Source organism: Culex pipiens, chromosome 1, assembly GCF_016801865.2.
Source record: "Culex pipiens pallens isolate TS chromosome 1, TS_CPP_V2, whole genome shotgun sequence".
Lineage (NCBI taxonomy): Eukaryota > Metazoa > Arthropoda > Insecta > Diptera > Culicidae > Culex > Culex pipiens.
Window position 1 is genome coordinate 52259626 of NC_068937.1, and position 25052 is coordinate 52284677.

General features: G+C 34.7%; 1 protein-coding gene across 3 annotated transcripts in view; it reads left to right on the top strand.

Moving 5' to 3' along the window:
- Window positions 1-25052, top strand: part of LOC120432411 (protein gone early) — a 205885-nt gene that overhangs the window by 11549 nt on the left and 169284 nt on the right. Inside the window, exon 3 of one of the 3 annotated variants that reach the window (XM_039597628.2) lies at window positions 16801-16853. The exons of the other annotated variants lie outside the window; for them this stretch is intronic. The gene's annotated coding sequence lies outside the window, so the exon portion shown is untranslated. The remainder of the gene's footprint in view (window positions 1-16800; window positions 16854-25052) is intronic. 3 annotated transcript variants of the gene reach the window in all.

The following is a 25052-nucleotide window of genomic DNA, read 5'->3' on the forward strand; positions in this document are numbered from 1 at the left end:
AATTTAACAATTTAACAATTTAACAATTTAACAATTTAACAATTTAACAATTTAACAATTTAACAATTTAACAATTTAACAATTTAACAATTTAACAATTTAACAATTTAACAATTTAACAATTTAACAATTTAACAATTTAACAATTTAACAATTTAACAATTTAACAATTTAACAATTTAACAATTTAACAATTTTACAATTTTACAATTTTACAATTTTACAATTTTACAATTTTACAATTTTACAATTTTACAATTTTACAATTTTACAATTTTACAATTTTACAATTTTACAATTTTACAATTTTACAATTTTACAATTTTACAATTTTACAATTTTACAATTTAACAATTTAACAATTTAACAATTTAACAATTTAACAATTTAACAATTTAACAATTTAACAATTTTACAATTTTACAATTTTACAATTTTACAATTTTACAATTTTACAATTTTACAATTTTACAATTTTACAATTTTACAATTTTACAATTTTACAATTTTACAATTTTACAATTTTACAATTTTACAATTTTACAATTTTACAATTTTACAATTTTACAATTTAACAATTTAACAACAAACAAAAACAAACAACTTTACCAACCTTAACCCGTTCAAAAATGGGTCAGTTTTCCAGTTTGATTTTTATGTTAGTGTTTTGCTTATTTTACATATTTCGCTCGTCGCCCTGATTGAGAGCAGCAGCAGCAGTTTAGTGCAACTCTCCTAAAAACCGGTCTCAGTCCACTTACAATCTCTAAACCCCTCGAACTCAACGACACGATTCTGCGGTGTCAGCTGTACTCTGCTTGTTAGTATGGTGTAGTTGCAGCCGAGTGTGAGGCCAATCGCAATTTTTGTTTTCGTTTGGCTGCTGATAAGACCGAACCGTTAAAAAGGGTAACTTTGTGCTATTGTTTAAAAAAGTTTATTCAATTTGAACAAGATTTAGTTACCTGAAGACTAATTTTTAAACTTTGTAAAACATTGCAATCCAAAAATTCCAATTAACGTTGACTTACTGTAGTCTGACTAAATTTGACTCCCACTACAAACCACACAAACACACTTTCACTTCCCAAAATTCTTTCAAGTATGTGTACAAGTATTTCAATTTAAATGTTCCTGTTTTCTTCTCCTCTAAATATCAAGCATGAATTTGTGTCCGGCTAAAAATTGATGACAATCAGCCATGTGGACGTTGTCACACCGCTAATAGGCGGCAAGTGTTACCTTTTTTGTCGGGCCGATATCGCCGTGGCAGTTTTATGACTTGTACGATTGCTTTTTAAACGATGGACGGTGTTGGGGGCCTGATAGGAATGACAATTCCTCCGGTTTGCGGACCAGTTCGCGGCGGTTTTGGTTAGAGTTAGAGGGAGTGATTGATGCGGGTTTGTGTTTGTGTTTGAGGAATTGATAAAACGGTTTTAAATGAAATCTAGTTGTCTTGTTGTTTTACGGTAAGCATTATGACTTGTTTGTTTTGCCTTCCTCACCTTACAGAGGAAAGGCTATAAAATAACTCGAAAAATGAACGTCTCAATTTGACCCACCTTCACGTATACTTATCGACTCAGAATCAAATTCTGAACAATTGTATGTGCGTGTGTATGTCTGTAAGTCTGTGCACAGAAAAATATGCACTCGGTTAACTCTGGACTGGCTGAACCGATTCGGACCGTTTGGTCCCACAATACCTTAGTGCTGTTCAGGTATTTGAAAGACCTTTCCAATGAGCATAAAACATTGAAGATCTGACTACCCTATCAAAAGTTATGAGTCTTTAAGTGATATTTTGGTAGTTTTAAAGGCCGGATGTCAGATATATCGATGAAAATGATGTCCGGATCCATCATGCAACCCGTCATTTGTTGGATAATTGAAATACCTTTCAAATAAGCCTAAACGAAGATCTGGAAATCCTTTTAGAAGTTATAAGCACTGATTCACTTCAGAAGTGATACTGTTTTACTTGTGAGAAGCCGGATCTTAGACATTTTTCTTGAAAATGATATCCGGATCAATCATGCAACCCATCGTTTGATGCGTAATTAAAAGACGTAGATATCCAACGCATCAAAATTATAGAAGAACTGACAACCCTATGGAATGTTATGACCACTTGAGTGTTAACCATACACTTTTTTGAAGCCAGGTCTCAGATATTTTGATGAAAATAATAACGTGTCCTAAAAAAAAAAAAAAAAAGAAAATCCATTACAAAACCAATTATTCCCAAATTTTGGGGAGTTATTTAAAAAAGAAACCTACACACTCATTTTTGGTTTTCGAGCTCGGCAGAATTCTGCCGAAAACAGAACAACTGATTTCTTCGGCAGAAAGATGCCGAACTTCGGCAAATTAACTGTCATTTTTCACCAAGTAATCGGTACAATGACTCAAATTTTGCCGAGATTCGGCATATTTTTCTGCCGAGCGATAAGTTGTTCTGATTTCGGCAGAATTCTGCCGAAGTTCGGCATAAAAATCTGAGTGTGTAATATACTATATGAATGTGAGGAAGGCATCAACCAAGGTGGATTAAGAAACTTCGACCTCGTAGACCCACCTTCACGTATACCTATCGACTCAGAATCATGTTCTGAGCAAATGTCTGTGTGGATGTGTGTAGCTGGGTGGACAAAAAAATTGTCACTCGATTATCTCCGGACTGGATGAACGGATTTTGACCGTATTAGTCTCATTCTATCCGTCTTGGGGTCCCATAGGTCAGCAAGTTAAGTTAAGTACTCCAAAAGTTATGCTTAAAAACGATTTTGGCGTATGTCCGCAAGATTGTAAAAAGGGTGGTTTTTGCAATCATGTTATACATTTTCAGAAAGGTTTTAAAAAGACCTCTCCAATGAGTTATTAGCACTTAAGTGTTATTTATACACTTTTTGGAGGCCGGATCTCAGATATTTCAATGAAAATGATGTCCGGGTCCATCATGCGACCCATCGTTAGTTAGATAATCGAAAGACCTTTCAAATGAGCCTAAAACATCAAGGATCTGACAACCCTATCAAAAGATATTGGCACTTAAGTGTTATTTATACACTTTTTGGAGGCCGGATCTCAGATATTTTATTAAAAATGATGTCCGGGTCCATCATGCGACCTATCGTTAGTTAGATAATCAAAAGACCTTTCCAATGAGCCCAAAACATTGAAGATCTGACAACCCTATCAAAAGTTATTAGAACTTAAGTGTTATTTATACACTTTTTGGAGGCCGGATCTCAAATATTTCAATGAAAATGATGTCCGGGTCCATCATGCGACCCATCGTTAGTTAGATAATCAAAAGACCTTTCCAATGAGCCCAAAACATTGAAGATCTGACAACCCTATCAAAAGTTATTAGAACTTAAGTGTTATTTATACACTTTTTGGAGGCCGGATCTCAGATATTTCAATGAAAATGATGTCCGGGTCCATCATGCGACCCATCGTTAGTTAGATAATCGAAAGACCTTTCAAATGAGCCTAAAACATCAAGGATCTGACAACCCTATCAAAAGTTATTAGCACTTAAGTGTTATTTATACACTTTTTGAAGGCCGGATCTCAGATATTTCAATAAAAATAGTTTCCGGGTTCATCATGCGACCTATAGTTAGTTAGATAATCGAACGACCTTTCAAATGAGCCCAAAACATTGAAGATCTGACAACCCTATCAAAAGTTATTAGCACTTAAGTGTTATTTATACACTTTTTGGAGGCCGGATCTCAAATCTTTCAATAAAAATGATGTCCGGGTCCATCATCGTTAGTTAGATAATCGAAAGACCTTTCAAATGAGCCTAAAACATCGAAGATCTGACAAACCTATCAAAAGTTATTAGCACTTAAGTGTTATTTATACTCTTTTTGAAGGCCGGATCTCAGATATTGTGATAGAAATATTGTTTGAATCTCCCATGCGTACTATCGTTTAACGGTGCACATCAACCAAAGCTTTTGCACCTAGATTTTTTTACAGACATTTTAGTATCTGCAAAACTACGGGAACTATCGATGTATTTTTGTATTCATCCCCTAAGCTACTATTTCCATAACGATTTACAATAAAATTTGTCAATTTTTATAATCAAATTATTTTAGGATTGGGTCCGTAAGTTCAACAATTTAAGAATAAGAAGACAACAACTTCCTTGGTTGCTGTGCACCCTTAATAGGTTTTTTATCAGACCTTGCCGATGAGCCAGAAATATTGAAGGTCTGCAAACCCTATCAAAAGAAATGAGTAATGAAGTTGATTTGTTAAACATGTTAAGGGAATGTTGCTATTTTTACTAAATGTATTGACTTTATGAATGTGAGGAAGGCACCAACCACCTACAGGTGGATTAAGTAACGTTTTTTTGTTAAGATGCACCATTTCCAAGTTACAGGCATTTTTAAACTGTTATGTCAGCTTTAAACGCTAAAGCCATGGTTTTAATATTACAATGAAAAAAGTGTAGTTATATACATTATTATTTTTACAAAAGTAAAATTAAAAACAAGTTTTAGCGAAAACAATATTTTTGCGAGTTTTTTTTTAGATTTTTTAAGCCTAATTAGCACTTATTTTTCAACTGACAAATCTCGAAAAGTATAGGGACGTGGCGTTACATCGTGCTGCCATCTGGTTTTTTTTAGGGCAAGAGTGGAAAAGTGCTAAGTCATCGTCTAAAAATAGACGGCGTCCTATCTCGCCCAGCAAAATGAAGTCGATAAAGTGGTCGGTTTCGTTGGAGAAAAAGTGGAAAACGTGGTCTAAAAATAGCGACGCCATCCCCCTATTGGTTAAATTTTCAATTTTAAAAAATGATAATAATGTGCAATGAAATTTAACAAAATAAGCATTAACGTCAAATAAAATGCATTTTCAAATCATGCTTTCTATCTTTAATGGGCTTAATCAGTAAAATGAATATTTTTAAATGTTTTGCCTTATTTAAAAAATTAGCTCAGCTTTCCAAATCATGAAATATTTGGAAAATAAAAAATGGCATTCTTCGAAAACTCCTACTTTTTAATGCTTATAACTAGTTGAGAAACTTTTGATTGCAAACTTGATGTTGCATCATAAAAATGCTATGCCAATACGTTAGATATTTTCCTCATATTCTAAAAATCCTAGCTTCGGAAACAGATTCTGCACCATCCTAAACTCTGGTGCAAAAGATGCCATTTTCAGTCTCGTTTAAAAAATTAGAAAAAAAAACAATTTATATTAAAAAAATTGTTCTTAGGGGTTTTGTTTAGTAGAAGGAAAGGGGGTAATAGGCACCCACGGGGAAAAATGCACCCCCTGCTTTTCTCGGTATTGGAAGGAATTTTCCGGGGAAAAAAATCATAGAGTTTGGAAGCATAACATTGTAAAACCATACTGGAAAAAATTGAGCATCGTGAGATGCCTGTGTGGATCAATCAGACAGCGCGCTGGACTCACAATCCAGAGGTCGCCGGTTCGAATCCAGAGGCGGACGCAAAAAATTCTAAGTGTAAATACAGTAGTTGTTCGGTAACTGGGCATTGTTTAACTGGGCTGCTTTTTAACTGGGCGCTCGATAACTGGGCCGTAGCCCAGTTAAAAAGCAGACAAACGTCAAAAAACCAAAACAAACCGAAATGACCGAGGGGTTAGTGGATGCAAAAATCATGTTCAATAAATAAAAAAACTTGTTTTCAAACTTTTATTTTATGTCAAGTCTTATTTAAAGAAATATGAAAAGCATTGTAAATAAATTTCATTAACTTTTATTTTTATATTTCATCAGGAAAATATTATGCATCGGTGGTCCCCTCGTTATTTTTCGTTCAGCCCAGTTATCGAGCAGCATTCGGTGACTGGGCTACGTTCTCAGCCCAGTTACCGAACAAGTACTGTATAGGTTTTCGGTGCCCTCTCCCCGTGCCATACCTTCACACTTAGGAGACCCGTGAGGCGGAGTCTTGTCGCAAAAAAGAACGATACACGCCTATGGATCCGTTGACGAAACCGCAAGGTTTAGGAGGGCCTCATTATAAGGTGTTACGTCGATTCCGTTTTTAGGATAAATACAGCTAAAGTTATTTGCAAAACTTTAAAATGTTGTTTTGATCATATTTTCATTGAACTTTCAATATGATTTTTGGAAAACATAAAAAGCATTTATTGATATTTTTAGTGTTGATTTATATTGTTTTTGCCATACACAGCATAAAAAGTAGTAATTCAGCTGCGTGTGAAAGGCCTGGGTGTAAAATAAATTATGCATTATTTTAATAAATTCTGCGTAATATTACAGAATGAAATATGTAATCCATCAATATGGGAAACCTACTTGACCGAAATAACAAGCTCATATATGCGTATGCGTATATCCATTCTATTCTTCATCGGTCTTATAGCCGAGCGGGCTAAGGCGCCAGTCCTTTCTGATGGTGTTAAGTTTGAATCCCGTCGATTTTTTTTTGTGTTTACAAAAATTGTACATGCAGTGTGTAATATTATTTTTAATTCACTTTTATGCAAAAAGCGTGGTCGGGGGAAACTGCACCGATTCTGTGATGCAATAACAGCGGTGTTATCTAGTGGTGACTAGTGAAAATTGCTTTTACCCGGTGCATTTTGCCCCGTTGATGTGGTGCATATTGCCCCGCAAGATTGTTTGAAATGAATCACAAATATTTTTAGAAATATACTATTTTTAAACAATTTTAAGGGGTTTTCAAGACTTTTTTCACATGGATAACGAAGAATAATAGTTGTTTTAGAACATCTAACAAAACTCTTTCACAGAAATGCTCTTATGGTTGAGAAATCACTGTTTGCCCTTAGGGGGTGCATATTACCTCCTCTCCCCCTAATAACAAGCGAAATTAAATAAAAAAATCGGATTTTTTAATTGATTTTAATTTAAATTATATAAAAAGTTTTAAAACTAGATGAACCTTCCGCAACCACACTTGTTGTACTTCGTTGGATTGACTTTTGAAAGATCCATCTAATGAATAAATCGATCTAATGAGCTAGCAGCACTGTCATGAAATATTTCTGGAGAAAAAAATATATACTTCCTGTTATAATTGGCTTTAAAGCTTAAAAGGAAAAGTCGTTTTAAAAAGACGTTTACGTGCGGGATTCCTCCCCCTTATCAAGCTGCATTGACACAGAATTGCAGCCATCGAATCGTACAATTTATTCCCCACCGAGAACAAAGCCAGCTATCCCGACATCTTGACTCTATTTTTGAACACCATCCATTGCATTCACCGCCACATGTGTGTATGATGTGTATCGATTGACATTGAACTGTTGAACTGTTTTTCAATTTGCACCGGCTATTTTCCCCAGATCCGGCCATCGGCCGTCCTCGAGACACCACCAACGCCGATCATTTGTTCATTATTGGGGCACGTCGGTCGTCCTCTCGAGAGAGCGGAGTTGTTCCCAAGCCACAGCGCAGATAAAGCAGAGAAAAATCGAAATGAATAGACGCTCTGGAATCGCCACAGCACCCTCAGAGGCTTTTATTCTGGCTGCTGCTTCCGGTGGTGGGGGCCAACCATTGAAAAGCGGATCTTCCTTGGTTGAACACGTTCAATGGGGGGATGGAAATGAGATTGAACTTTGGAGCACTCGATGGTGCATCCATTCTGGGGCCCAGGAAATGTCGACGCGCGATACATTTGTATTGATATGGTAAAAGTTTTTCCCTTTTTTTCTATTTGGGTCTCGCGATTGGCACTCGATACGGCCAAAGATGAATCATGAATGAATGTGTTGAGGAGCAGATGTTCTAGGAAGCGCCACTCCAATGGTGATTCAGTCAAGTTAATCGTAGTGAGAAATGCGTTATTTTTATCAAAATGTAACAAATATTTGAGTCATGTCGATAACTTGATCGTGCATAGTCTATTTTTAGTTGAGTGAGATATTCTGTTAGTTGCCTAAGTTGATGTCACACACTAAAATAAAACTGATATAATGTAAAATTTTTGAATAATTTTGTTTGGAGATTCACAAATGAGCAGTTCTCTAGGATTTCGGTCATTCGATTTTTTTTTGTATTTTTTTATCCGACTGAAACTTTTTTGGTGCCTTCGGTATGCCCAAAGAAGCCATTTTGCATCATTAGTTTGTCCATAAAATTTTCCATACAAATTTGGCAGCTGTCCATACAAAAATGATGTATGAAAATTCAAAAATCTGTATCTTTTGAAGGATTTTTTTGATCGATTTGGTGTCTTCGGCAAAGTTGTAGGTATGGATATGGACTACACTGAAAAAAAATGATACACGGTAAAAATTTTTTGGTGATTTTTAATTTAACTTTTTGTCACTAAAACTTGATTTGCAAAAAAACACTATTTTTAATTTTTTTTATTTTTTGATATGTTTTAGAGGACATAAAATGCCAACTTTTCAGAAATTTCCAGGTTGTGCAAAAAATCATTGACCGAGTTATGAATTTTTTAATCAATACTAATTTTTTCAAAAAATCGAAATTTTGGTCGCAAAAATTTTTCAACTTCATTTTTCGATGTAAAATTGAATTTGCAATCAAAAAGTACTTTAGTGAAATTTTGATAAAGTGCACCGTTTTCAAGTTATAGCCATTTTTATGTAACTTTTTTCAAAATAGTCGCAGTTTTTCATTTTTTTTTATTAGTGCGCATGTTTGCCCACTTTTGAAAAAATATTTTTGAAAAGCTGAGAAAATTCTCTATATTTTGCTTCTTCGGACTTTGTTGATACAGCCTTTAGTTGCCGAGATATTGCAATGCAAAGGTTTAAAAACAGGAAAATTGATGTTTTCTAAGTCTCACTTAAACAACCCACAATTTTTCAATGTCGATATCTCAGCAACTAATGGTCCGATTTTCAATGTTAAAATATGAAACATTTGTGAAATTTTCCGATCTTTTCGAAAACAATATTTTCAAAATTTTCAAATCAAGACTAACATTTCAAAAAGGCCAAACATTCAATATTACGCCCTTTTAAAATGTTAGTCTTGATTTGAAAATTTTGAAAATATTGTTTTCGAAAAGATCGGAAAATTTCACAAATGTTTCATATTTTAACATTGAAAATCGGACCATTAGTTGCTGAGATATCGACATTGAAAAATGGTGGGCTGTTTGGGTGAGACTTAGAAAACAACAATTTTTCTGTTTTTAAACCTTTGCATTGCAATATCTCAGCAACTAAAGGTCGTATCAACAAAGTCCGAAGAAGCAAAATATAGAGAATTTTCTCAGCTTTCCAAAAATATTTTTTTCAAAAGTGGGCAAACATGTGCACTAATTTAAAAAAAATAAAAAACTGCGACTATTTTCAAAAAAGTTACAAAAAAATGGCTATAACTTGAAAACGGTGCACTTCATCAAAATTTCACTACAGTACTTTTTGATTGCAAATTCAATTTTACATCGAAAAATGAAGTCAAAAAATTTTTGCGACCAAAATTTCGATTTTGTAAAAAAATCAGTATTGATTAAAAAATTCATAACTCGGTCAATGATTTTTTGCACAACCTGGAAATTTCTGAAAAGTTGGCATTTTATGTCCTCTAAAACATATCAAAAAATAAAAAAAAAACAAAAATATTGTTTTTTTTTGCAAATCAAGTTTTAGTGATAAATAGTTAAATAAAAAAATAACTAAATTTTTTTTACCGTGTATTATTTTTTCCAGTGTAGTCCGTATCCATACCTACAACTTTGCCGAAGACACCAAATCGATCAAAAAATTCCTTCAAAAGATACAGATTTTTGAATTTTCATACATCATTTTTGTATGGGCAGCTGCCAAATTTGTATGGAAAATTATATGGACAAACCAGCCCGGGAGCATGTTGACGGCTCCCATACAAACTGAGCGTACCCCGTTTTGTGGGCCCAGTGGGCCTAAGATGGCGGCCTTCGATATTATCTAGCCAAAATTTTTGAAAATGGCGAATAGTTTAATTAAAAATAGTTTTTGCCTTGTTTTGGTTTAAAACGACAAAATAAGCATTATGGAATCATTTTCTTTAAAAACTTGATTAGAGATACGCCACGTTCAAATATTAGTCTAGAACTGTTGAAGTGAGCGTACCACAAAAGCCGTCACGAAAAAAAAGTTTCCTATGCAAATTTTGAGTTGCGTATTTGATGGGCGTACTCCGACGAGGCCCACTTGCCATCTGTCGGTGGATACGCGCAACTCACGAAAACTGTCATGTTAGGGGACGGTTGGGACAAACTAATGATGCAAAATGGCTTCTTTGGGCATACCGAAGGCACCAAAAAAGTTTCAGTCGGATTAAAAAATACAAAAATTAAAATTGAAGAAAAAAGACCGATTTCGTAGAGAATTGCTCAAATGAGCAATTAGTGCCAATGTTTGCCCACTTGTTAGTATAGACTTAAAAATGAAAATATTGTTTTCGAAAAGTTCGGAAAATTTCACGATTTTTTTTTATTTTTACATTGAAAGTCGGATCATTAGTTGCAGAGATACCGACATTAGAAAATGATGGGTTGTTTGGGTGAGACTTAGAAAACTTCCATTTTCCTGCTTCTTTTTCTATAAGCCGCTGTATCTCAGCAACCAGAGGTCCAATCTTCAATGTCTCATAGACAATTTTATAGTAAACAAGCTTTTCCCGGCAAACTTCGTTCTGCCATTTTTCGTTTGTTGACGTTTTAGCCTTTTTGTTTATTCAGCCTCTTGTGATCAAAATTTGATTTAACGTAACTTTTTCCATACAATTTGCCGATGCTCCGGAATCGGTTCCAGGGTGGCCAAAGTGTCAATTAGTTAGCGTATAAACCTTCCTTGGGCTTATACGAACCCAATGCAGTAAAAAGCGCACCGATCCGTTGTTCCGTATTGAACTGATTCGCGTTCGAACAAAACCATCGAATTTTTTTATATTATAGTAAATTTTCTGAACTTAAAAAAAAAATATTTTTAGAAATGGTCACTCATGGTCACTATTTTTGAAAATCGAAAAACTGCAAATATTTCACTAAAATCAAACTTTCGGTATCTATATCTTGAAAACCGAACCCTTTATCAAAAAATCTGTTAAGTACTTTTCAATTGGAAATTACATTTTACATTATAGAGTTACGTCAAATTTGTTTTTGCATTAAATTTCGATTTTTTCCAAAAAATCACATTTTTTTCAAAAATTCATAACTTAACGGCAGATTTTTTGACCATTTTTCTCTATGGCTCAAAAGTTGCGGGGTTTTGTCCCCTAAAACATGTAAAAAAATCTCGAAAATCTAAAAATACTTATTTTGGAAAATTGAGTTTTCGTGAAAAAAAAGTTGATTAAAAAAAATTTCTCAAAAAAAGAGGTAATATTCAACCTAACCAATTTTCAACATTCCAAAATTCTACTTTTTTTTTTCTGTGTACCATTTTTGTATACCAAAATTGTATGGAGACTTGTATGGGTGAACCAATGACACAAAATAGCTTCTTTGGTTATAGGGAAGACCCCCACACAGTTTGAGCCAAATCAAAATATACAAAAAATAAAAATGGTCGAGTCGGCCGATTTCGCAGAGAGTTGCTCAAATCAAGTTTTAGTGACAAAAAGTTAAATTAAAAATCACCAATTTTTTTTATTGTGTATCATTTTTTTTCAGTGTAGTCCTTACCTACAACTTTTTCGAAGACACCATATCGATCAAAAATTTCTTCAAAAGTAACAGATTTTCGAATTTTCATATATCATTTTTGTATGGACAACTGCCAAATTTGTATGGAAAATTATATGGACAAACTAATGATGCAAAATGACTTCTTTGGGCATACCGAAGACACCAAAAAAGTTTCAGCCGGATTAAAATTACAAAAAAAAATCGAATGACCGAAATCTCAGAGAATTGCTCAAATATTTTCCAAAATGGATGAAACTATCCATGGCATATTTAATATTCGGCCTTGAGCCGGACTTTTGTAGCTCACATTTTATATTTGTATTCATAATATCAAAGAGTCTTATGCAAAGTGAACAAGATATCAATTCACTGAAGTTCCTTGTATGATGGACACACATTCACTATGTTTGAAGTAAAATTAATTAATGTGTTTGACACACTTTCTAAGCGCCACAAACTGGAAACTGTGATTAAAATTCAGTTTTAAAGAGCCTTTTTCCTCGCTCAAAAACAAACTTTCTTTGTTCCTTCTTGATTCATGGCTTTATTGCTGCAACTGCCAAACAGCATGAACATGAAACAACCCATCAGAAAGACAAGAATTCCCAGAATCCATCCTCGAGAATGGCATCCACTTATATAATAAGTGGCCGTGTTATCGGCATCGACAATCTCGTCAAGTGCCATTAATATCCATAAACGATATTTTTGAACTACCCTCCCCTCCACCACTGCTTTCCACGCTTTTCCAAGCCGGAAAAGCCACTCTTACAAGAACAGAAGCCGAGAACGGGGCAAAAAGCAGATAAAGCAGTGATACATTAACTTTTCCAGCAAGCCGAGCTGCAAAACTGCATTGGAAGTAATTCTCTGGAAAATTGAAAAATAATCGGAAAATTTTTAGCTTAATTTTATTTGTTGTTTTGATTACAATTTTTCCAAAAAAATGTTTTTAAATCAAAAAATGTAACAAAAAATAATTAAGAAAATCAAATTTCCTCGAGAATTTGAACGACGACCCTTGAGTCCGCGGGGCCTTGGCAGCTGATGGTTCGACCAGCGTTCTCCAGAGGATTCCGAGGTTCAGGAGAGAGCAAAAAAAAAAGAGTCTCGTGCGGTGATGAAAATAGCAGCAGCCAACAGCAAGAAATCATCAGGGAAAAGTGAATCCCTTTCATGTGTAATATGGAAAGCGCGCGCGGGACGCATTTGCCGGCGAGATTAACGAACAGGCTTCAAGCTTCCAAGAGCCGGGATTGAAGGGAATTAATTAACTAATTTATAACGCGGCTGGCTGCTTCTACTTCTGTTTTTCTCTCTCTGGTGATATGGGACTTGTTGTTGTTGTCGTCGTTTTTTTTTTGTTGCTTCTGTGTAGGAGTTCTTGGTTTTCTCTCGATGATGGTAGGAGGTAGGCATTTTTCGTGAAGTATTTATTTATGTACATATCGAATGAGTTTGTCAAATGACTAATTTGTTGGTGTTGATGGGCTACAAGAGAGATGTAATTTATCGAAGGTTTTTCTAAAATTTGAGGTTTTTGATATTTTTTTGTACTGATTTTTAGTTGAATGGACCTTATAGCTGGAACGATCTTCAAAAAATATTTATTATAACAGATTCGTAGAGAAAATTCTTACCTTTAAACCCCTTTTAAAGTTTGTAAATCCGTTTTCATTCCCTTACATTTTTACATTTTAATTTTCTTTAGGAATCCAGAAAATTTAAATATTGAACAAAACAAATGCAAAAACAAAACAAGAAAATGTTTCTAAATGTCCTTCTACTTTGAAATTTTGACGATTTTGGATTTTTAGGGTAGAATAACATTAAGTTTTTAAAAATGTTTTAACCGGACTTCTTTTCTTGTTTTTTTTTTACTTACTTCTTTTCCAAATTGTATTTTGTATTTTTTTAATTGTTTGTTTTTATTTGTTTTACTGTTGTTTCTGTGATAGTTGTTTTTTTATAGTTTTTTTGTTAGTTTTTATTTTGGTTTTGAGTTAAAGTTTTGAAATAAAAAGCAGAAATTCCAGGAATAACGATTCTAAAATATTAAATAATTTTGTAAGAAAATGAAAAAAAAAACTTAAGAGCGAGTTTTTCACCGATGTGAAACAGGTCGTATCGAGGTGCTCCGATTTGGATGAAACTTTCAGGGTTTGTTTGTCTATACATGAGATGAACTCATGCCAAATATGAGCCCTCTACGACAAAGGGAAGTGGGGTTAAACGGGCATTGAAGTTTGAGGTCCAAAAAACATGAAAAATCTTAAAACTGATCGCATTTCCGTAAAACTTCATCAACTCCAACTCTTTTAGATGCATTCGAATGGACTTTTGAAGCCCTTCAAAATGTGCTATAGACATCCAGGATTGGTTTGACTTTTTCTCATAGCTTTTGCAAATTACTGTTAAAAATGGATTTTTTTAAAACCTTAATAACTTTTGGCAACAGCCTCCAACACCCATACTCCCATAGGTCAAAAGTTAGGGAATTTCATGGACTATAAGCCTACGGTATTAACTTTTTGGCCAATCGCAGTTTTTCTCATAGTTTTACGATTTTTCTAGAACAAACATTTTACAACGTTAGTTTTTGCCCTGTAGGCCTCCATAGCGGCACTTTTTGGTCTCAATTTTGACATATTCGGAATCCTCAGAAAATTTTACATTAGATTGAGGTGTTGGAATTTTGAATTTGATTGGAAAAAATGCCATTTAGAATTAATTAAAATATTATTTAGCATTTTGTCGGATTAGGGGTAAAACAGGTTTTCGCCTACTTGATACAGCTTTTGACGTATTGATCATAGGGTAAATAAGATCTATTTATTTTTTCAAAAATGTTTTATTTAATTATTTTTTAAATCAAAATTACAACTCCAATACTTCCAACTTACGTGAAATTGACCGAGGATTCCGAATATGTCAAAATTGAGACCAAAAAGTGCCGTCTTCTTGGCCTACAGGGCAAAAACTAACGTTGTAAAATGTTTGTTCTAGAAAAATCGTAAAACTATGAGAAAAACTGCGATTGGCCAAAAAGTTATTTCCGTAGGCTTATAGTCCATGAAATTCCCTAACTTTTGACCTATGGGAGTATGGTGTTGGAGGCTGTTGCCAAAAGTTATTAAGGTTTTAAAAAAATCCATTTTTAACAATAATTTGCAAAAGCTATGAGAAAAAGTCGAACCAATCCTGGATGTCTATAGCACATTTTGAAGGGCTTCAAAATACCTTTCGAATGCATCTAAGAGAGTTGAAATTGATGAAGTTTTACGGAAATGCGAGCAATTTTAAGATTTTTCATGTGTTTTGGACCTCAAAAATCAATGCCCGTTTTAACCCACTTCCCTTTGTCGTAGAGGGCTCATATTTGACATGAGTTCATCTCATGTATAGACAAACAAACCCTGAAAGTTTCATCCAAATCGGAGCACCTCGATACGACCTTTAGAACAAACCGAGCAGAATCTACAAACACTGCCTCTTAATCTTAATTTGCAATAAAAAAACTATGTTCTTTCTGCTAATTTTGTAATTTATTCAAATCTTAAAATAATATAATTTCTGAACAGGTAATTTATCTTTCTGGAATAAGATAATGTTTATCCAAAAAAATTACAATCAATTAAACCAGTTTTTTTTTGTAAATATGATAACGTATTTTAAATAATCAAAAATAATTCCGATTAAAAAAAAATATTTCCTAAAAATAAAAAGATACAAAATGTGAAAACCCTTGGCTGGCAAAACTATTTTTTTTACATTAGTAATTTTCTACTTTTGTCCAATCGACTTTACTTTTAGTTTTTTTTTATTTGAATAAATCATTGTCATTGCACATTTTAAATTAATAAAAAAAAACTGAACATAAAAAAATCCTATAACAGTGCACTGTGTAAAGTTAATTTCGATCGCAAATTTAATTCTAGCATCTAAAACTAATTGTCTAAATTTTAATTAGCATTTTTTCGAAAATTCAATTGGTATTATAACAGTAAAAAATAAGAACTTTTCCGTGTATCTATTTTTCCAATAAGTTTTCGGCATAACCTGCAACTTTGCCTAAGACTCATGAATCAGAAATAGATATTTTTGAAAATTCACATGCACATTTTTTCTGATCAGCTAACAAAATTGTATGGAGACTTGATAGAAACCTGATCGGATATTTAAAAAAACGTCAACGTTGTTGAAACGCATGGCTTTGCTAAAAATATAATTTCATATTTGGAATGTTCAAAAATCAATCAAAGAAATAAAATTTACAAAATTAAAACTTTTGACAAAATTTGATTGAATCAATGTTGAAATGTTTCTAACGTAATTTCTTGATTTTTGTTTGAAATCGAGTACCGGGAAACGGGCAGCGAAATAAAAACCATTTTAATTTTTTTTAAATTGAAAATACGTTTTTTTTTTTAATTTTTAGTAGGCTATCGAATCGAGCGTCCAATTTTACAAAAAGTCCTTTTGACGCCAAATTTCTATCAATTCACAGTTGCGAGCAACAATTGATAGAAAAACTTGTCCTAGTAAAAATCCTGAAAAATGAAAGGGGTCGTACCGCCCCTCCGTCACGAGATATCAAAAAAATGGACCTCGAATTTGTGATCAGGGACGAAAATTAAGGTTTCAAGTTGAAGAGAGGCCAGGGCAACTGCTGTGTGAGTTGACGGAGAATGACTCATATATATCTCTAGGAAAAAAATTGACAAAAATAATTATTTAAAACCTGATAGGAAATTTTAAAAAACATTAACATTGTTGAAATGCATGGCTTTGCTTAAAAATATAATTTCATATTTGAAATGTTCACAAAATTTGGCACTTCCAGTCTCCACTCCTCTTCCACTTTTAATTTTGTTGTGCAAATTCGATTTGAAATACATGTAGCGTAAAAATGTCGTTCCCTCTAAAAATAAGTTTTGTTTTACATGGAAAATTCGAAAAGTTTTCATACTTTAAAAGCGATATTGTGTGAAATTTTCAGCTCTTATATTTTTTGAAATTACAACATTAGTAAAAACAAACATGACCTAAATAAGAGTTTTGTAAGACTGAAAGAGAAAAAATCTTCCAACGTTTTTTTTTGTTTTTGTTCCCCTTTGCTAATTATGCTTTCTTTCTTTTTTTGCAGGTTAGTTGTTGAAAAGGATTCTACTTGGAAGATTATTCCGGTGTCAATTGAAGGTAACTTATCTAAAAAAAAATCATATGGCATTTAAATACAAATCTATTAATCCTAACCTAATTGTACATGCATCACCAACAATCATCATTCAAACTGCCGATAACAGTCAGCTGGTACCAACATTTGACTAATGAACTTTTGCGTGTGTGAGCAAGGATATTCTGTTCCTGTCACTCCGTATCATGTCCAATTAAATGTACGTTAGCATCGGAACCAGCCAAAAACAAACACTGACACAGTCAAATTCACACTACACACAACATCCTCAAGAAAAGACCATCTGGATCTGGACGACGACGCTTGTAAATGTTGCATGCGTTACATATCTGGTGTACTTCTGAAGTATCCCTTTCCCTCAAGACGAAGCGTACGTAACCATAAGAGCTAAGATGCCACCACCAGACGTCACTAACGACGCAATTTCCCCCCTCACCGTCCTAGGCAACACGTCGACAGCGACGCTTTCGCGTGAAAAGGGGGAAATTATCTAAAACGCATTTTCCGACGAACGCACACAAGCACAAAATACTCGCAGATATCTTCCAATCCAAAAAGTGGGTAATTTCCCCCTCCCCCGTTGAACACACGCCGCGATTACGATCTAGGATATTCCTTTCACTGCTGTGGCTTCCCCTTAAAACGGAATTCCCGAAGGAAACCAAATCTAACGATTGTGTGTGTTGGTCTTGTCACAGCACCAGTTTTACGATCATAGCGACACCGTCTTCTCACTATAGGTTCTGGTTCTGGGCGTTTGGATTGACGCGGTTTCTGTGGTTTTTGTGGGCTGGCTGAGGATAATTCCGATTTTGACACGCATTGCACTAGGATGGCAGAATCGATGGGTTTTTTTTTGTGTGGGAAATTGTAGTCTGGGTTGAAGAAGTGGACTTGGATGTAATTGTCACTTGCTTAGAATGTTGGAAATTTGCTTGTTGCAGCGGTTTTGAATAGTTTCATTCAACTATCATGTTTTGAATAGTTACATAAATTACACTTAAGTTTATTTATCTCCAAACAGTAATGCCAGATCATTAAAAATTATCTGTTTATTTTTTTTCAAATATTGTTATAACAATAAATTATCGGTTCCGAAAGCAATTTTCAACCAAATTCACAGTATCCAGTCATAAAATTACTACAAAATCCTACCTAAGTGTATATATCTCAGGACAGTGTTGCCAAAACATCAAACATTATAAATTTCAAGAAGGATTCTTTGTTTGCTATTAATTTTTAGTATTTTTTTTACAAGCTGCATTTTTTGCTATTTTAATAAATTTCTCAGTCATATTAAATGAGTCCATACAATTTTGGATTTTCTTTAGTTAGTAAGTTTTTAATCCAATTAAAAAAAAACAATTCTTTGTCAATGTTCTAAATTTTGATATTCTTTAGGTTCATGACAACCTGACCTATATTTATGAACTTATAATAAAAACCAATGTAAACCCATACAAAAAAAATTACCATTACCAGCTCAACATCGCCTCAACTTCGTGCATGTGTGAACATCATTTCCCCATCAGCATTCAATCGGTGCCCCATCAATTAAGCCCCCGATAAGCCCAGCTTGCGCAATCTATTCTGCCATTCTGGGTGGAGCAGCGGCGACGACGCACGTGTTGTCATCATCTTCCTCCTCCGAATATACATATTCTCTCTATTCAAAATATGCCTTGAATAATTGAAAACCCCCTCAATGCCTGCCCTTAACCTCCTTCTTCCCCACTGATCTGTTGTAAGTGCGTCAACCCAGAAGGAAAATTGTTATTCAACTCCGAGATGTCATCTGGCCGATCTCTGATGTACCTACACATGACGGCGCTGCTGCTCGTTCCCAGCTTCCAAAGAGACTACAGAGAGTGGTATTTGATACACCAACTCCAAACAACAGGGATTCCCCGAGCCTCGAGAGATTTTTCGGTGAACACGTGTTCTACCATGCGGAAATTTCCAAACTATTACTTAGAGACTTTCCCCGCTCGCTTCTTCCGCACCAGCTCCACCTAATGTTGATGCTCTCCACCCTCGCAAAAAAAAACGTGCTGCCAGAACTTTCAATATAAACTGTCTTGCTGCTGCAACCACATCAAAGTCACGCGGCCAGAGAAGACATGACATAAACTAACCTCTTCAACCGTCAAAAATAGTATTGAAAGCAAAAAAAAAGTTCACCCTTTACAACATCATCATCATCCGGACATCAGCAGCAGCGAGTCGTCGACGTTTCCATTATAAAGTGGGTGTAGAGAGCGGGAAAGCCTCGCGCGGTTTCCACGTGCGTCCTAGATTTGAGGGAAGGAGGGTTCTCTGGCACGAGACACGTCCTCGAAGGCATCAATATGATGGAGGTAGGGTGGATCTATGAAACATCTGAAATGGTGAATCTTGTAGAGGCTGTTAAAATTCACAGCAAAAAATGTTGATGGTCTTTCTGTCAAAATATACAAGAAGAAGAGTTTAGGTTCGATTCTTTTTGAGAAATTTAAAGATTTCCAACTTTGTCGAAAGCTAAAAGTAATTTTTGTGTGAAAATATGATGTACAGTACACTCACGAATATAAACATTAACCGAATTCGTTAAAATTTAGCACAGAGACTCTCAGAAATAGAAACAAACCACACACAAATGTTGTAGAGCATAACATTTGTTTAACAAAATGTTGGAGATTTCAGTTATTAAAATAAAATTTTAAGCTTCTAATTATTTTTAAGTGTTAACTTCTTTGATTTTTTATTGCTTATAAAGAGACAGTGGAAATTGAACATATTGCATTGTTTGTGGTTCCTATTTTCATGAACGCTTATTCACGATTTTCGGAACTCATTTTCCACTTTGCGTAAAATATTTTTTTTTATTTGTTTTTTTAACATACATTTTGAAACCTGAAAATTACTTTAAATAAATAAACAAATATGTTACACAAAATGTTCTTTGTTTTTATTTAGATGAAACTTTCTCTTTAGATTTCTTATGCCCAAAAAAGCCATCTTGCATTATTGTTTCTAACTTTCAGCTGTTACACTCTTAGAAAATAATCATACAATTTTACAGAAAACATGAAATTTAAAATTGAAAGATTTTGTTCTAAATGAAAAAAATACTCTTCTGGGTATTGCATTAATATTTTCAAAAAAGTGTCCACGTGGTTTGTGGATGGTCCCTTAACATAAAAGTCACGTAGGGACAAAAATTACCCCTTGGAACAAAGTTTCAGGCAAATCGAAGGGGTGTTGTGTGAGTTGGTGGAGAATTACCCCAATGCAAAAAGGCATAGAAAATGCATTTTACAGCAGTACAATGATTCGTTTTCAAAAAATCCAAGTTTTCACGATTTTTTTTTTCGGAAAAACAACATTTTGCGGAATTTTTTTCTTCATTGTTTTCAGCTGATTGCACAAACTCATTGAAATTTTGAGGTTTATTGAAAAAAAATCCCCTGATGTTTTGTGACTTATCAGAATTTGACGAAATAGTTTTTTAAATAGTGGTAATTTTGACCATTTTTGAACAGTTTTTCGAAGTTTTAACTCGTAAAATTGAATCGTGTGCTTTTGAAAGTATTTTTTCCACTGCTTGAATGTAAGGATTTTTCTTAAATAAAGAAACAACCCAGATACTGGGGTACTGGGGTACAAAAACGAAATTTGCGAAGAATGCATGCATACCTCTTATGTTTACACAATTTTTTTTATGTTTTTGCTAAAACTTTGTAGAACATTGTTATACTCTAAAAAATAACCCAATACAAGAAACACGTTAATTCTTTTTTTGTTCAAAGTAAACAAAATAACCTCTCTGGTTTAATCTGGGTGATGAATAGAGAGAATGCGTAACGTGATTTTCGAATGATCTCACCTTGTTTACATCTACAAAGTAGGAGGCTCTTCAAACACAAGCATAACTTCTTTCTTATTGGTAAATAAGTTGTTTCATAATCAGTGGTATGTATTTTATTTTGTCTAGTTTTTAACATTTTTTGCTGGCAAATTGGGTGCGTTTTCATGTTTCGATCGGTTAGAAGAGGTTTTTCTTTTTTACGGGAGACGAAGAACTGCGGCGAGAGTGTCATTCTGCGATGTCGCAGATAAATTCCCTAGCTGATTATGGAATCCTGGTCCAGCGAAAAAACATCGCTAATTCTAGCGAAGCTGATCCAACAAACCGAGAAGATTTTCACTAAACCTGTAGGATTTCAAGCGGAATCAAACAATAAAGACGGCTTCTAGACCGATATAACCGCATCAACGCCATAAACAACTTCCATTCATAATTAAAAAATGACGACCTCGTCTTCAACTTTCTTAAGATTTCTTGACTTCAATTCCAGGTTTTTTTCATTCTTGCAAAAAAATAAATAAATAATGATCGATAACAATACTCTCTACCAGGGATGGAATTATCGCAAAAAAATCAATTTCGCTAGCTTTCTTCACCCGCGAAAGAGAGAGGAGGCAAATCACGCAAAAGAAAATCGCTCCCGAAATTCTCCAAGAAAATCAATCAGCAGATGATTTTTTGTGAATTTCCTTGTCAGCACCACTTAAACATATTTATTTCACTTTGTTTACACACATTGCCCATCTACAAAATGTGACAGGTCATTTTTCGACCTGTGACATAACACTTGCAAGTGTAGTAGTGAAAAAGATGTTCCGCCGAATAATCAAGATGATGATTTTTTTAGATTCCTTTTACCGATCTTGCGTGCGCGAGAGGGGAGAGCCATGCTCCCTTTTGATTTTTTCTCTTGATGAACGTCCAATGATTTTCTTTTGATGATGATTATTCCATCGCTGCTCTCTACTTTTGGTGAACAGTAAGTTGGTTCCACTCTGACAGTTCAAAGTTGAGGCCGTTTTGCGAATCACTATTCAGCACCCAAATCCAAATTACTTTTTTTGATTTTTGGATGTTTTTGAATAAAATCTTTTTGATTAACTTTACCCTTTGAAGGTTGATAATCAGATTTATGCTTATGAAAAATTATATTTCTGAATCTTTTACACAAATTATCATAATTTAATTCATCTGACAACATAAAACTATTTACGTTTTTATTAAATTTATTAATTACCCGAGAACCACCCCAAAATTTTCAGTTTTTTCAAGTTCAGGCCAATAATAAAGGCTCGCGGTGAGCAGCCTCTCGAACATGTCTGTCGGCATCGGCATCACAGACCAGATGCTGAGGCATCATTTTTTTTCCCGGACACGTGAACTTCCACGAATCGTTAGCACCACCACAGTTACTATCTTTCGTAGGGGTAAATTTTGAATTATTGATTCTGTTTTTGAAATGGATTTTTGCGGTTTATTGTTTTAAAAATCTCAAAGTTTCTTATTTCAGGTTTTATTATAATTTACAAAATGAAACTAAAACATCATAAAACATTTGAGTTAGCCCGTTTTAGATGTTTTGGGATGTTCGGGAAAAGCCGCCTCCCTTCCCTCGGGGGAATCACTTTCCGCGTGCGGATTTGATATTCTGATTTTTCCGCCAACATATTTCACAAACCCACTTCCGACTGCCAGCGAACCCTTTGGAGCTCAGGGGATGTGTACCATATTTCCGGACCTGACTTGTATTTTTTCCTATTTTTTTTATTTCGAAAAAATCACTGACTGCTGGTCACAATGGGCTGAGCTCAGAATTGAGAAGGCTGGGATGATGATTTCGGAGGCGTGGAAGGAAGGGTTACACATGTCACGTCACGTTCTGAAGAGCCGTGCCCGGTTAATCGGGAAAATGTGGGCTGTGATGAAGTGAAAATCGATTTAGCTTCTGTGGTTTAACAACATTGAGGAAATGTCGTTTGTGGGTGAGAGAAATTAATCTAAAATTCGATAGTGCTTGAAAAACCTTTCGAATGAGTCAAAACATATGAAGTTCTGGCAACGCTGTTATAAAATGTCACTGCTTATTAAATATAAGATGCAACAATTTTTCAAGGCCAAACGCAGCAAATTTTAATGAAAATTATTTTTGTGTTCTTCTTATTGAGTAAAGCTGATTTTTAAAGACCTTTTCTGTCATGAAATATTGCCACTTACGAGAGATTTAAAGAATTTATGAATGCTGAATGTGTTTAATTTGATCAAAGTTGCTCAAGTTTAGTTCCAACCTTAATTTTTCCGAAGTGTAACGATCTGTTCTCATGATTTCAACCAGCATTTAATTCTGGCGCCAAATACAAATTCATTCATTTGTTCAACTTTGTAGGCACTGTTACTGTGCTTCTAAAACGTCAAACACATTCCCAGCTGAACCAGCAGCAAATTGAACTCGTTGGTTTTGTCGTCATGCCATGTTGTTTGAATTCGAAAAAAGTTCAAAAAACAACAGAAAAAAACTGCTCCGTGCGGGAGCTATTAAATGACTAATGAGAATCGGATGCCCCCACCGAACCTTTAACCTCTCCCCCTCTTGTTGGCAGTACTTTTAAATACTACCGGCATGAAATTTAGACTCGTGAAAATGACACACCAACTGCACACACGTGAAAACCATTGCCTGGTGATGATACTGACATGGCCAGAAATATCCATCAGAAAAAAAACCAAGTCGAAAAAGACACCTCGCCGATATGAACTGCCCTCACTTTCTTCGCGCGGAAAATTCGTGTGTCAATTTCTATTTCGGGGGGAGACGACGATGACTTTTCTCCGGGGCGCAGTGTGGACATGGACTTCACTTCTGACCGGAAGCTAGCAAGACGGACGTTTTGGTCGTAAGTGGGTTACGAAACTTCTCTATAGCTAATGAAACCTGCACCAAGAAGTCTCCGGTCCAGTTCATCGCGAAGAGGAGTGAGGAAATCGCGAAATTGGAACGGTAAATCATTTGTGCAATCGTTGCTTGGAATTGCACTGCACATTGGACGCGACTGTTAACCTCTTATTACGGAGGGCATATCGAGAGTAGGGCACAGTTAAAAATAATCAACATTAGTCTCTTCGAGTATGATTTGAACAGTTTTAACATGTTTTTTTCTAGTCTTTGCCAGATGTCGGGATTTGAGGCGGCTGATCTTGCATGCAAGAAATGAATCGTTAGCTTCTCATAGTATGCAAGTTTGACATAAACTTTTTTCCTATAGAGAATTTGCAGCAAAGCTAAAAAACACATGTCGCCACCTATGAACAAGTAGCGTAAACCTATGATTTTTCGAAAAAATGTGTTTTTATCTTCAAAATCAACATTTTTATAAAACTTATGCCGGATTCGGATGAGAAAAATTATTTCCAACAATTTGATGAATAACTTTCCAATATTTGTTTGATTTTTCTATGAGAAAATTGTGAATTTAGTAAAAGATAGTTATTTGGACTATTTGGCAACAAAGTCTGTCAAAAATCAATAGAAATTGTTGAATATACGTTAACACATCTGTTATCAACTATATAACTGTATATTTCATTGATATATACGGGGAAACTAATTTTTTCGTGTTCCAAAACATGTTTTTTGAAGAAAAAGGTCACAAATTTTTGCGCGTCCAAAAATTGATGTTCATTATTTTAAAGCAAAAAACTTTTCAGCGCGACTGTGTTTCAAATGTAGGTGGCGCCAAAATGAGGTTACTTGCCTTACCTCGCATTCCTTTCTGCTGGATTGAAGAACAACATCGCTTATTTCTCATGATTCCCTGCATCAATCTTAATGAAACTGGTTGCAAAAGACGAGAAAAATTGTTTGCTTTAACACTCAAACGCTCGGGTAGTCATTTGACCCCTATTTTTTTCTTAAAATTGTCATAACTTTTGGTAGAATTGATCAATTTGGATGCTTCCGGTTGCAAAAGATCCAGATTTGTCTATATTTTGAACTGTCAGATGGGGGACAAATATGGTCCACTTTTACCGGAGATGTTTCGGATTACGTTGGGGTACCTCGGTCCTCCTATCTGGGGTTTTGGTCGATAAAACAAAAACCATTTCATAAAATAATGCCGGAAATGATGCAAAACTTCAAGGCATTATTCTTTTACATCATCCTGCACAAATAATTGACATGGTCAAGACCTTTGGGCACCGGAACAGGTTCCAACCAGAAACGGTTCACTGAGCTGATGTCGATTGGTGCCCAAATGGAACCGGCTCCGGTGCCCCGTAGGACTTAACCATGTCAATTATTTTTGCTGGATGATGTATTAGAATGATGCCTTGTAGTTTTGCATCATTTCCGTAGTTG